Source organism: Hylaeus anthracinus, unplaced genomic scaffold, assembly GCF_026225885.1.
Source record: "Hylaeus anthracinus isolate JK02 unplaced genomic scaffold, UHH_iyHylAnth1.0_haploid 12002, whole genome shotgun sequence".
NCBI classification, from domain to species: domain Eukaryota; kingdom Metazoa; phylum Arthropoda; class Insecta; order Hymenoptera; family Colletidae; genus Hylaeus; species Hylaeus anthracinus.
In genome coordinates this window covers 9,314,464-9,328,868 of record NW_026534349.1, presented here as the reverse complement: position 1 = coordinate 9,328,868, position 14,405 = coordinate 9,314,464, and the positions used below count along the sequence as shown (strand labels likewise).

The window sequence follows — 14,405 nt, the reverse complement described above, 5'->3', positions numbered from 1 at the left end:
TGATACCACTCGCAAACTTTTCAACAAAAAATAGATACCGTTCATCGAATCCCGACCCAAGAATGAAGGAGGTTGCCAAGCCATTGATCGAAATTTTAACCGAACGCGCAATCGCAGCGTTCGCTGTAAGATACGAATAGAATCGTTAAGGCGGCAGTCGATACGGTTATTTACGATAACCCGTTATGACGCGACTCACGAAATTGCTTCTCGCTGTACCTTCTGCTGGGCGATTTATACGCGTCCAACTTCCCTCGTAACCAATATCGAGCATCTGTCTTATTCTTCGCCGTGTGTAGCTGGGAACGCAATTTGCATACAGCGAAACGGAACCGGGCAAAGTTAGGATATACGCTTTGCGTGTGGCATTCGAGTTTCAAGCTGAGAAAACTGTAACACGATACGGTTGTACACCAATCCCATGATTTGCACCGCTACCAGAGTTGCATAATTCCGATTTTCCGTTGCGGAAGAAGCGCTGCGAACTTTCGCTTCGTACGGGACGATTTAGGTTGACACGGTTCGGGAGCAACGAAAAGAATGCCCGAGTGTCGCAGAGTTTTGCAATAATTATCCATTCGAGTCAATTTTTATACAACTGAATTTTTATGCCACGAGAAAAGATCTACATTTTTTATCTGAATCCACGTTTTACATTTCTTTTAAATTGCACAAAAATTGTCCCCTTCCATAAAAATTAAATGGAACGATACAAACGATTTTTATTAGCCTCCTACGATACGTAAATTATTTGATTAAACGTTAAACCTGCGCTCTCATTTTGCGCAAATATCTTAGTATCCATTCGCGCGGAGTGTTTTCGATATCAATTAACAACGTGAATGGAGGGTTAAAAATGCGTTCGATTTTTTAACATCACGCCGATTACAGATCCAAATGAAAGTATCGCTGGCAAAGAGTCCAAGCTGTTTGCCAAAAATAGTGATCGCGATAAAAATACGGCTGTCGGTCGAATCGCCAAGATACGACACCGATTGAAAGGACGAACTCGAGATTGTGAGTCATCAAGGACTCCGGGAACTGCGCGATGTACCTCCAAGATTATAGTTCGCGACGCAGCTCTCGTTGCACTCCCAATCCCGAGAATAGCCGGCGAATCCTGGCAACGACTTTGCCGTATTTGGCTTGATCACCGTTGTTCCAGAGCCTAGGATCCTATTCTTATCCATTCAACGCCGGTAGACCCAGCTCGGGATTTTCCATGACTTCTTGTTAGACTGTTGCAATATCGTTATCTACATCTTTGCACGGCTAAAAATAAAGCGCCGTCACTTCGGCGTTTTAGTTTTTCCGCAGCTTTTAGCGTCAGGAGATATCCAGACGGGTACGAAACACCTTTCCCCATTATGGACGCGCTGTTTCATTCAGTGCAAAATTAAAATATGAACATTTACGAATACCAGTCTCTCGATCCAGATATAAACTGATCATCCTCGAATGCAAACAGCTTAACACATTCGCGACCTCTGACGTGCATTCACGCCACTTCATATTCTATTCCTGACTCCTATTCCAAATTATGAAAATCTTTTTACTTTATACATATTTACATATTTACAACATTGATATTTCAAAACATATTTTGTAATTTTCATCTTCACCCTAACGATACAAATTTGCGATGTCCGGCTTCGGAATTTTATTATTTTCTTCAGTACTCGGTATTAGAAACGTAAAATATCTGCCGATGGGGAATGTATTAATTTATTTTAAATCTATTTTAATAATAAATAATTTACATTTAACGTAACTAAGGAAACGAAAAGACTGAAGAATAATTAAAAACTGAGAGCAAGAATACGACCGCTACACCCTTTACCGATTGTTTATGTTATTACAATTACCCTATTTACGAATTTTTCCCGGATTAAAGCGTCGTAATTTACAATCTTCGCGCGACGCTATCCCTCTCAAAATCTCGGTAATTTGCGAATGAATAATTAGGGGATTCGGGTAGCAATAGCCGGGTAATTAGGCGAGAAGCTTCAATTAAATGGTAAACTCGTAACGAATTATCGGTAGGTGATCGCGTTGGATCCGCCGAAGAGTAATTACGACAAGGGAACAATGGGGAATTTGGATATTATCGGCCCGAGGCTAAAGGTAATAATGTTAACAGCGTCGATCGTTGTGCACGCAAACAAAAGATCGGTAATCGATGCGACGTGTACGTGTTTCGAATGTTTACGCGCTCACCCTCGTGACAACGTTAAAAGTGGAACTGAAACCTCGCCGGGGTACGTTTTACGTCGCATTAAAGTAATCGAATTGCCTGGCGAATCGATACCGTTGTAAGGATCGAACTGTGAAAATTATTTGGAATCTAGGTAATAGGTTGGTGTCCTAGGTGGATCGTAGTGGTATTTAAATTTTATTTTTTTTTTTTTTAAATCAACGACAACTGAAAGTCTCCATTTTCTCCCTTTTCTGAATTTTTAAATAATTTAACCAACGATATTCCTATTCCTTTTTAGTGGCTAACCTTCCACACCCTCCGAAATAATTAGCTTATATTTCCTATCGTTTAGACGTTAAGAAACCATCGAGTCAAATCGATTCAAACCAGAATGAGAAATGAAGAGCTATATTTCTGAATAATTTACCAACGATATCTATTCCTTTTTTGTTGCCTATCCCTCCACACCCTTCGTAATAATTGGCTTGTATATCCTATAGTTTACAGATTAAGAAACCACGAAGCAAAGTCGATTCAAATTGAAATGAGAAATGGAGAGCTGCATTTCTAATTACTCGAGAAACTCAGCGAAGAAATTACGTCTCGCAAATATTTTCAAGGGTGTTGGTAAAGCGCGACACGTATTTCGCATCCATCAGAGCGCACGCCCGTTTAAGGCAATATATACGCGAGGAAAGGTGCGAGCTGCTCCTGGAACGAAGCACGTACGTACTTTCCGAAAGCCGTCACAAGCCTACAACGCGTGCTCCGAGCGTGCAGTTAAAGCGTCTACTAGAGGCTACGAGGCAATCGTGGAAACGCTGCTCCCGTAAACTACCCCCAAAATATCAATGGCCCGTGGTCAATCGGTCTCGGAATCGCGACAGAGGCAAACGACGATTTATCGTTTTCGCGGCAACTGCGCAGATGCTGCACCGTAAACAGGAATTCTTCTTCCTGGACACGTGCCACCAGGAGCTTACGTAACCAGCGAACGCATCAAAGAGCTGAAACTCGACTGTATCGTAATTCATGAGAGACGACTGGACGTAATGCGGCACTGGCTCGTGTCTTGTCACTTTTGCTTCTCGGACTGTCGCGAAAATAAACTCGGTGATTTTCTGGAAGAAATGACAGTGACACTCAGGTGGTTTGATGAGATTTTGTTACTATTCTTGAAAGAACATATTTGCATACTTCTTTTTCCTTTCTATTTTTATCATTCCGTTCTCTGGCACCATTGCTAGGCATTAATGGTGCTAGAAGGAGCTGCGAGCATGCACAGCTACAGCCCCTGAGGACGCCACTTATGGGTAATATTGTTAAGAAGTGGAATGCAAAGTGTAATAAATTTATCGCCCAAAATCTATTTACTCTCATGCGAACAAATATTGCTTGGCAATCGACTTCTTCAACGGCAAACATGTATATTTTACACGTGCAGAAAGAATTTGTAAATTTGTAAAAGATAAGTTTTATTTATTATCGGGAAAGCGTAATCCACGATTACAATTTCGAGTAATTTCTTTCCTTTTTTTAAAGAAGAATACATATTGACTCAGACATGATTATGTGAGAGTTCGGAAGTTCTTCGTGATTACAAATTTAATTTACGATACCTTACCGATTTATCTGACAGTTGTCAGTAATGTTTGTAAAAATAATGCTATGGTTCAAACTTGTTATCAACGTCTCGCGATGCACGACGATAAGATAGCAACAAGTCTTTACTTTACGACACTGTTTCAGCCAGAAAAATTAGATCTTTATTTCGACGCGCGACTCTTCGATTTGATAGCTAATCAGGCATTAACTTTGAAACTACCGAGTCGCTCAATCTGACTCATGTAGTTTAAACTTCTTCCTAAAGTCATTGAATTATTACTCTTTCCAATTACAAAGATGTATTTATATCTACATACAATAGGAATGCATTGACCTCGGTAGTTTCGCGTTAATTAAACTTTAACCCGTTCTTTACCTTTACGTAGGTCCTTTTCGGAATTATCCTAGGATTCCAAAAGTATCAAACATTTAAAGTTTTATCTATTAGGCCATGATGCTTCATTGAAAGTTTCAATTTGAAATTGATGCAAGATACGATGTCGCAAGTGGTTTTTATACTCGCGAATATCCTAAAATTTAATGTATGAAGGAAAAATATCGATTTAACCCTTTCAGTTTCAATAAATAGACGGTTAAGATGCGGAATAATTTGCAAGATATTTTTTTACAGTAACGTAAGAGACAACATTGCTTACGGGATGACCTAATAATATCTCGACTTCCTCTTTGAACATTTTATTTCGTATACCCATCGATGCGAAAGATATTCCAATGACCATCCCGTGCAATAAACAAACTTTCCCCTCCGAATCTGCGTTAACCTGGGAGGCGATATTGCGTAAAGTTCAGCTTCGAAAGTTGTTAATATCCCGCGACGTCGGCGTCGGTACAGCGTCGGGGACAATGGAAGCGATAGACTGTATAGTACGAGGAAAATGTTAATCAAGGCGATTAAACGGCTTCCACGGCGATATTAACGTCCCCGTTCGAACGTACGAAATGCCGATGTTCCCTAGATTACGGTGTTTTAATTCTTCGCATTCGAGGCCCCTTCCCGGTTTTCGTGACTGATTCGCTCCGCGAAATTCCGAAAGACGATGATAACTTTCTACCTTGCTCTCGCAGAACCGGGCCGCGAAATAACACGAATCCCGGCATCGTCAGCAGCGCTGGGTTTAACAAGGAAATCGTTAGACGGAGCGTGATTAACCCCGTCGTTGCGATAATAAACGAGCTACGGGCTTCATAACTCATCGGTGCCGCCCCGGTCTCTTTCTTGTTTGCGACTATGCTCGCGTGTTCCTCCTCGCTCGCCGTGATCCTTCATTTTTCACGAATATATAGATCCATGGAACGTTTAACGCGGGCTACGTCTAATATTCCCACGAAAATTTTCAAATAAACGGACGACCTAATCGAAACAAAGCAGGCTTCGATGCTGCGTTACATGCGTTCACCCAGGAAGGCTCGTTTTGAGAATTTTGATCGCTTTATTAACCCATAGAAGCCTGATTTTCCAAATTGAATTAAAAAAAAATATCAATGTACTTATTGGATACAAATTATATTCCCAGTAGGCAAATGTTAAAAACAAATCAATTCCGAGTGTACAATTTGATTTAAAAGTCCGGTATCAAATTTGAAACTTAGGGTATGGGGTTACACTACTTTGCCAACCCGGATTTTCAGACTTTCTCAAGAATTTTTATTGGAGCGATAACAAGATATTATGCACATTGAAGTACATTACGTTTGGTACAAGTATTCAACTAGAAAATCATTTTTTATTTTTTTCAAAAATAAATGGTTTCAAGTTAGAACAGTGAAACACAATTAACTAGTTTCCTTAAACGTACAGGCCTAAAAATGCGATACTTAAAGTTGCATGAAAATAATAAATCCTGAGTAATAAAATAAAATCCACCCTTTGAGTCTCGAAAACATATTTTGAAAAATACTAATTGTAGAAAGTACAGCAAAACCACGATAGTTGAAACCTAAATTATTATACGAGAGGCTTGAACATAGTGCGAGGCTCGAAGAGAAACAAATAAAGAGGATAGTTGCTAAACGGTAAGTTTGGAACGTATAGAGCAGCATTCGGTGGATCGGTTACTTCGATTATTGCAACCTCGATTATTGGATGAGGGCCTCAGTCATTGCATTGTGTCGACAAATAGAGGGGATGGACGCTAAACGATAAGCTTGGTGGTGTTAGTGGGGAAACGCTGTTTAGTTAAATTCATTGAATTGGTTACCTCGATTATCGCAGAAACCTCGGTTATTCCCACTAGCTTCCCAGATTTCTTGCGATAATCAAGGTTCCGCTCCATACCGTAAACGATTTCGTTTCTTGTTGTAAGCTGCAAGAAATAGAATAAGCTTAAATCGAAAATAAATGCAGTGGTTGCAGCGTGAACTAACCCAGCGTGTCGCCGAAGCAGAAACTGCCTTGCAAAGTTAGACGAGTACGCTATCACGAGTAGGGGGGAAGATGAGGGCGACGAAATTTCTTACCGTAATTATCGCGCGACTTCGTTGCAAGCTTCGTGCGTGTTTTTCTGTAAAAGTAGCCGCGTGTTGTAGATCGATTCATTCTCGTTAACGTTTCATGGGCCGATTATGGTTACTCGGTGTATCGCTAACGACAACGAGGGGTCATCATGCATTTCTGCATAAGATAATCGATCAACCGCACGGTATTACCATTTCGAAGGGATAATGTTACAATTGTATTCGTGTAATGGGATAAATAAGTTATGATTAAATGTAGCAGAGAAGTAAGGAACAGAAACAGACGACAAACCAATAACGTAATGAATAAATTGAGTTTGTCACGATTGATTAGTTCGAATCATTTTATCGGTATAAACGGACGCGAAAAAAAATTCAGAAAAATTCGAGCTCGAAAAAGAAATATGACGGCGTTATCCATCGACGCGAAATTTTTCCATGAGCAATAAGCGTAATAATTACCTTCTAATTACCTTCCGGGGAATACCGTATGTCCGTCTACATTCAAAACGGCTAGCGAACGAACTTCGAATCTCGTGAAATTCCGTGGCCGAGTGAACAACGAGCACGAACTTCTACCTCAAACGTCAGTAATTTTATATCACGCTTTTCGTGATCCATCGTCAAGCTTCCCTTCCTATCCTCGCGCTATTTTTCCATTTTTCATCGCGTCCTAAATTTTTCGACCGTACAATAGCTGCAGGATAACGTGCCACTGCTCGCAGAGAAGTATCGCACACTTCCCAACCATAGTTGCAGATCAGGAGACGTCCTGATCGACTCGCGATTAAACTCAAGAGGCATAAACAATCTCGAGAGATCGCATCAGAAACACCCCCGCGATTGTTCCCATCGTCGCTGCGAGGCGAGCGATATGCTTGCACGCGCATAGGTACCCGAACCCAACTCGACAGGTGTACACGTGTACACATCGGGTGCGTTGAATTATGTGCACCGCCGGTGCACGTACCTATTTACGTAGACAATTAATAAAGACCGTCACTCGCAAGGCCGTTTTTGTCCGGCCGCGGCGCGCCAACTTGCATTTATCTTTGGAAACGAAACAATGGTCTGCCAGCGAGGCCTGGGAACCACTCTGACGCGAATTACGCTGTCGATAAGCCAATGACGCCGTGGTTGGGGCTGCTATAGCGTGCTTTGAATTTGCCCCCCAACCCCTCGATTTCCGATTTGACACAATGTACGTCCGGTGCGGGCGGGCTTAACGCGTCGCTATTATATTATCCCAAGTGTCATGCGAACGCGTATAGATATTTCATCGAGATACTCCACACGCGAAACACCTGAGACCTCCTTAAACTCTTATTTGTCGCTGCTTGGACAAATTCGTTTGCGGATGTACTCGATCGTCAACTTGCCACCTGTTTTATTTTAATATTAGTACCCTCTATATCTATCGAAGAAATTTGTTTAAATTACATGGTAGGTTTGACGTTTCCAAGTGTATGTTTATATATAAATATTGTTGATGTATGTATAAATATATACACGTACAAGCATATTCGTGGACATATTTATAATAAAAGATTCATTTGGTCATATCAATACTATTATTTAATTTAGTCAAACTTCTTCGATATACGTAGAGGGTACGAATATTAATGGTATTGATTGTGTATGTGATAATAAGGGTACTTGTTTTGTCAATATATCAGACATATGTATATATGATATATCGACAAGACATTTAGGTTTTTTTACCTTACTCACTACAAAATCCCTTAACAAGAGTAGTAAAAATTATATGGTTTAGCTCCACTGATAATGTTAATTGAACGAAAATTAATAACACAACACAACCCTACAATGAATAAATTCTTTATCGTGTACATCATATCTCATATCCGTATTCCATCAAACAAAACCTGCATTTCTGGTTACCCTTTGTGCTCCAGTTTCTCGATCGAGCAAAGACCGCGAAGTAAACGCAACATCCCGCGTTTGAAATCGATTGGAGCCGTTTGAGGTGTAAAATACTGACTTCCCCGACCGCTCCCGTCGGCCTGCAACGCGTTACTACAGCCGAGTAGCAACGTCACGTCAGACGCATCTCTGATAACGAGATTTATCGCGGGGCAGACACCTCGCGTACCGGGTCTTACGTTATGGATCGCCGTGAGTTTCGCCTAGCCAGGCACCTGGCATCGAGTAAACCGATGATCGACGGTACGCCGCATCAAGAAACTTCCCCGTAGACGACGAAAAGTTCTCCTTTTGTCGATGAAACGTCGATCGGCGATAACGCACCCCGGCGATACGGGGCCAGCGTAAGCCTGTCCGCGGTTAAAAGCATTTCGAGTTCCCACCGAACGCGTCCAATACCATTAATGGCCCGGGAGGAAATCCGTATTAAATTTTTCACCGTGCAGAGGATACGCGATTTTCCTCCGGCATGCCAACGAAAGGGTGGAAAAACGCTATACCTGTGGAAAAAAGATCGACGGTATTCGGTACTCGCGATGAAAGAAACGCGGACTTTTTTCGCGAAACATCCTACTATTTGAAGTTCAGTTACCTCGAATCGCACTTTCCAAGCAGAAAAGCACTCTTCCAAACGGTTTCGACTGGCGCCCCGGCGCCGACGCTTCTTCGCGAAAAAGAGGAGCGATCTTTTTGTCTTCGATCCAAGAGAATCCCGGTTGCCACGCCGAGAATCGTACGTCGCTTATTAAAATTGTTTAAAGGCGAAACCTTTGGCGAACGATACCCACCCGTGTCCACGGGGGAGAGCACGAATTCTTTAATTACTACGTCACGGATAAAATATGACGAGAGCGTACCGCAATTACATCGTTGCAACGATTAAGTGCACCCTTTTAACGAACCTCCATGCAAACCGCTCTACAGGGGAAGACGGTTCCCGTGGTTATGACTCCATCGCCGACGAGGCGATTCCGCAAAAACAACCAACTCTTTCGAGCATACTCGATGAAGAATGGGCTCGATAATTAAGGATTCTTCGGTAGAAAAACCGCAACGGACTCCGTCGAGCATCCTTGATGAAATTACTCTCGTGTCTGCGAAAAACGAGTATTCCGTCTCGAGAGCGCCGGGGAAAAAAGGAATTGATACAATATACGCAACGAAGAAGGCGCAATACAATCGTTGAGAGGTTGCGTAAGCGGGGAATTAAATATTGCTATTTCAATCTTGCTATTGTTACTGGATACGATCCCGAACGCATGGAGTAACCGAGCGAGACAGGAGGAGTATGAAAATGTAAGGATGCAAATCTATATCACAGATATGTACGTTTTTGGACTTTAAACGTTGAATTCTCTTTAAATCTTGTATGCGTGGATGCTTGGTTTTTATAATGTAGGTAATTTAATGAAATAATTTTGTGGAGTATATACATGAAACATCCTAGATGTACACACAGTGTTTTATTTACCTCAAATACCTTTCTCATATGTGTAATGTATTATAATGTGAATGTTGGATGAATGTTAATATTCAAAACCACTAGGTATGTTTATACGTTTTATAGTTGTCAGTTATGTTTGTGTTAGTAATTTATTGATTATTCATTCATATTGTATTTTGTATTGCGATTTGATTTTGTCTATGATATGTTGCCGGTTCTCTTTGAATTTTGACTTTTCTTTCAGGGGAAGAATTCAATTCAAAGGAGCAAATACTGTATTTACCAAAAATTTATCTTTTAGCTTTCTTGTTTTCGATGATATTAAAAGGCACACTCAACCATGTTAACTTTCACTTGACTTTGAATAAAAAAAAATCACCGTGTATCATTAATTTCAAGGCGATAAATGAATAATTGAATACTTCGGTGCAAAACATTTACGTGTCCAAAATGACTGCCACTTATTTCCAGGTGAAAGGCCATTATTCTGGGAAGTGTGAAATGGTGCAATGGTATACATTAAAATTTGCACGGGACCGAAAATAGCAGAAGAGGTTAAAAAATCGGCGGTGTCGTTGAAATTTTTGACCGATTGCAATAGCTGCCTTCTGTTGCATTTGATAACAGCCGGGAAGGTAAAACGGTCGGAGGATACCGGCGGCGGGCCGTGGTTTATCGATGCGTGCATTCCATCTCCAGAGATTAAAAGCGGGCTATCGCGCATTTAGGTCGCACCCGTGCACGGCGGTCCCCATTGTTTGAACGTAATGCGTCGCCGAGAATGGGTGTTGCGTGAATCGTGCGTCGCGTGCGTTCGTTTGACCGTCAACGGTCTCGCGAATTGAATGGTCGTTTCGCATTACACTCGCACAGAATTTATCCGTTCCCGATCAAATAATACGGAACGCGCGGCATATTCGAAAATGCGGGGGTCGTTTGCCCTTTAATTGAATTCCAATTATAAACGAACGAAAACGCATCCCCACCGCCAACGGGCGATGAAATAAATCCAGCTAAACGATCCCCGGTTTTGCGTCGACGAAAGAATACAATAGAGACATGGAAACAATGATCGCATTCAAAGCCGCAGCCCCCGATACAGAATAAAGAACGCGTTATTTGTCTACCGAGTGATTATGCTCGTTAGCGCCCATTCGATGCCGCGTGCGTCTACAATTCGTTTCGCAACAAAACGCCTGAGACGGCCAATGGGTATTATTCCGCTTAAAAATCGTCGAACACCGAATGAAAATTGAATAAAAATGAAACGGTTAATCGATATTGGAAGTAGTGTCATAGAGTGAAACGATTCGCGATGAAAAATTGAAAATTTATCCGTTGTATAGAAGAAATGTCACGAATGAATTGCGAGGTTGCGCTATTTTGCGTTAAATCCAATAGATGCACGAAGAGGTTCAAGTATGACAAAATTTGTGTTTTCAGTTTCATCCTCCAGGGTAGTCATAGCGTAATACATAGAAAAATAATCCCTTGACAATATAAAGACATAAATACAATGGTCAAATACGTGGAGAGATAATTTTAGTATACCACTTTGCACGTAGTGTGTTACATACATCCAATCTGGACTATTCTAATGCATAAAGTATCTATATTACTAGACGATGTTTATAAGTAAAGTGGGGCAATAATACAAATTTGATTTCGCAACGAAAGACCTTGCCAATCGTTAAACGGTTGACTCATGCGAATTTATCGTCACATAGTTTCCGTCATTGGTAGCATTTAAAAATGTCCGAGATAATTACTCCGCGACGATAATACAAGCCAAATAAATTCGAATAATGGTGCGGCAGTATTTACCATTCATCGTTTCCGATAAAGAATGCCCAACACTGACGTGGAAACACCCATTCTCGTATCTCTGATTGGAATTTAAACTACCAACGAAACGATCGTAAAAAAGAGGGTGTACACCGTTGTCCCCGACGGAGATAAAGTTTTATCGCCTCGCGTGGAAGGACGAAACGTTATTGGAATGTTGTAATTTGGATAGCATCGTGACAGCCCTTTGACAGCTGTCACGTGAGTACGCGAGCGGATAAAATACATGCGAAGGACGCGATCGAAGCCGCTCGACAATCTGGGCAGTCTTTCGTTTCCAGTGTTCAGAAAAGTACTCACCATTGTTAAAACAATCGAATGACGACAAGTTCCACGAGCTCCTTTTGTTTTTCACCTGGACGACGAAGAGATCCAGCTTCCGCGATCAGCGTCAGTCACCAGGTCCCACGAGTAAGACAGCAACTCGTTTCATCGACTCACGAGAGTATTTCGACGTTGTCTTGCGTGCACCTTGTCAACCAACGAGCATCCAGCTTCCTCGCGTATCACGGCCGAGTAAACAACGAGAGGCGACCATGTGATCGTACAGAAATCTCGCCTCGAACATCTGAGCGAACCGCACCACTCGTTACACGCACGACAGTTTCTAGGAGCACGCTCTCTTCTCTCTCTTTCTCTCCTCGCTCTCGAATGCTCACGATCACACGGTAAAACAGACACTGTCCTTGCGGGATAACCCTCGAGACGACACAAACGAGGAGAGACTGTCACTGTCCGTCGACGGATGTCTGTCGTGACGACTCCAGAATCTCGCGGGAAATTCGGACGACCGAGGAAGCCACGGATCTCTGACTCGGAAGATCCTTACCGCGAACATCCTCGAGGAACTGTTCTCTGGACTCGCAAGCGACCGACAGCGCCTGTACGCGGCGGTGTCGGTAACCTACGCATCCACAGACGCGCCGAAAATGAAACAAGGACGCCATTTTGGCTGCTCTCATCTTGGCACCTGCGCGCCATCTATTGCGGACGGATGGTACTGCGCATCGAGAGGTGAGTACACAATCATTTCAAATACTTTATCTTTTTTCGCACAGAAATTAATATCGGGAAAGGTCGTTAGAGACCTAGTTTGATTTTTGAGACACTTATTGATACATGTTAAGTCTTTTATCTAAGAATAATTTATACGGAAGATTCGTTCCTCGAAATACCGCTTAATTTGAAATCATGGGTTTTTGTACGAAATCGTGTAATTCGAAAAGAAACAAAATGTGCATAAGATAGACAGTTGTATAATTACATTCAGTTATAAGCCACGAGAATGGGGTACGTTATACTTACACTAAAAAAGAACAAAAATTTCTATATCAGGTTGTCCCAAAAGTTTCTTCCATTTCCTTAAATAGCAATACATACACAGTATTTTATGTCTAATGTTACATTATTGAATTGCGTACCATTCATTTTACTCCATTAATGTTACAACATTAACATCTAAGAAATTAGGCGATTATTTTTGTTTATTTATATAAACACTGCCACACAAAATAACCGAGTGCAAGTCACGGACGAAACTTTTGGGATAACCTAATATTTCACAGTCGTAACATACTCAATTCTAGGAAGAATATACTGTATTTTATTTTCCAGGAAAGATGAAAGAATTCTTTCCAAAGAATAGTTGGCAAGACTATCTATATCTCCATTCATGAAAAAAAAGCATTCTTTTGTATCTCCAACTGTATAATATTCCCTTTTTCTCCATTGAAAACGAACATATTATGCGAACAGAATGCTCAATGTCTGGTTCCCACGTACGCGCGACGGAAAATCCTTTGAAAAACTTTTAACGAGCATAATTGTTCGACAAAACCGACCTAGCGTAGTGCGTATTTTTACCGCGAGAAACGAATTGTTTTGAACGCACAAAGAGCTTCGCGTGCCGGGACTCAAAAGGTAGCATGAGCGCGCATTGATAGCACGAACGAAATAACACAATGAAGCCTTATCGTTGCAAAGGCGAAACCGTTCGTCCATCGAGTTTCGCGAAGTTCGTACTTCTTGGGAAATTCGCGCGATACTGGCAGCAAGAACGATAAGGAACGGAAATTTAATTTCTTCCTTGGAAGCTGGCTGGTGGAAAGTTTTAGGGAATCGTTCGGCCGGTTCTCGATATCCACTCACGTTTCAATGGCTTCGGCAATCCTCGATAGGTATCTAACTGCTCATCGACTTTAGCGATCCAAGTAAATCCCGGGCTGAAAAGTTTAATCGTTTCATTCGAGACGGAGACGAGATTAATTCTTTGAGGCTTCATCGTTCGTTGAAGCAACCCCTATTTTAACGAAGTAAACCGTCAAATCCACGAGAGAAAGAAACGGTTGAAAGACGGACGGAAATAACAAGTACGGTGAAAAGCGATGTGAAAATATTTATATCGCTCTGGTGTTTCCATTTTTCAATGGATATCCGAATCGTAGATAAATTTAACGAGAATTTCCGTCGTACTGATAAAATACTGTGATAAAAATTCTTAATCGTACACTGGTATGTTACGTAATTAATTGCATCATGTTTCCCGTCCACGCGCCATTATAGATCACTCTGCTATTTTCACCGATGTTGAGAATTTCGTTGAAATTGACGCTCTCTTAGTTTCACTCAGACAACACATTTCGAATGTAACTAAATTTTTTGAAATGCAAACTTCTCTGAGGATTGTAAATCCTCTCGTAATCTTCCATGCACCCACCCTTGAACCCACCCTTACTTTCTTTCATTTTAACCATAAATTCCACTGTTTTATGTAGGTGCATAGAATTTGCAGTTCAGCGGAGAGAATCGTACAAAAGTTTCCGTCCTTTCGCAGCATCCATCCCCCCCCCTCTCTCTCTCTCTCTCTCTCTCTCTCTCTCTCTCTCTCTCTCTCTC

General features: G+C 41.5%; 1 protein-coding gene across 1 annotated transcript in view; it reads right to left on the bottom strand.

Annotated features, from left to right (window-relative positions):
• Positions 1 to 12,388, bottom strand: part of LOC128892113 (beta-1,4-N-acetylgalactosaminyltransferase bre-4-like) — a 94,071-nt gene extending 81,683 nt beyond the window's left edge. Inside the window, exon 1 of the mRNA XM_054152238.1 lies at positions 11,811 to 12,388. The gene's annotated coding sequence lies outside the window, so the exon portion shown is untranslated. The remainder of the gene's footprint in view (positions 1 to 11,810) is intronic.
• Between the last annotated feature and the right edge of the window lie 2,017 nt (positions 12,389 to 14,405).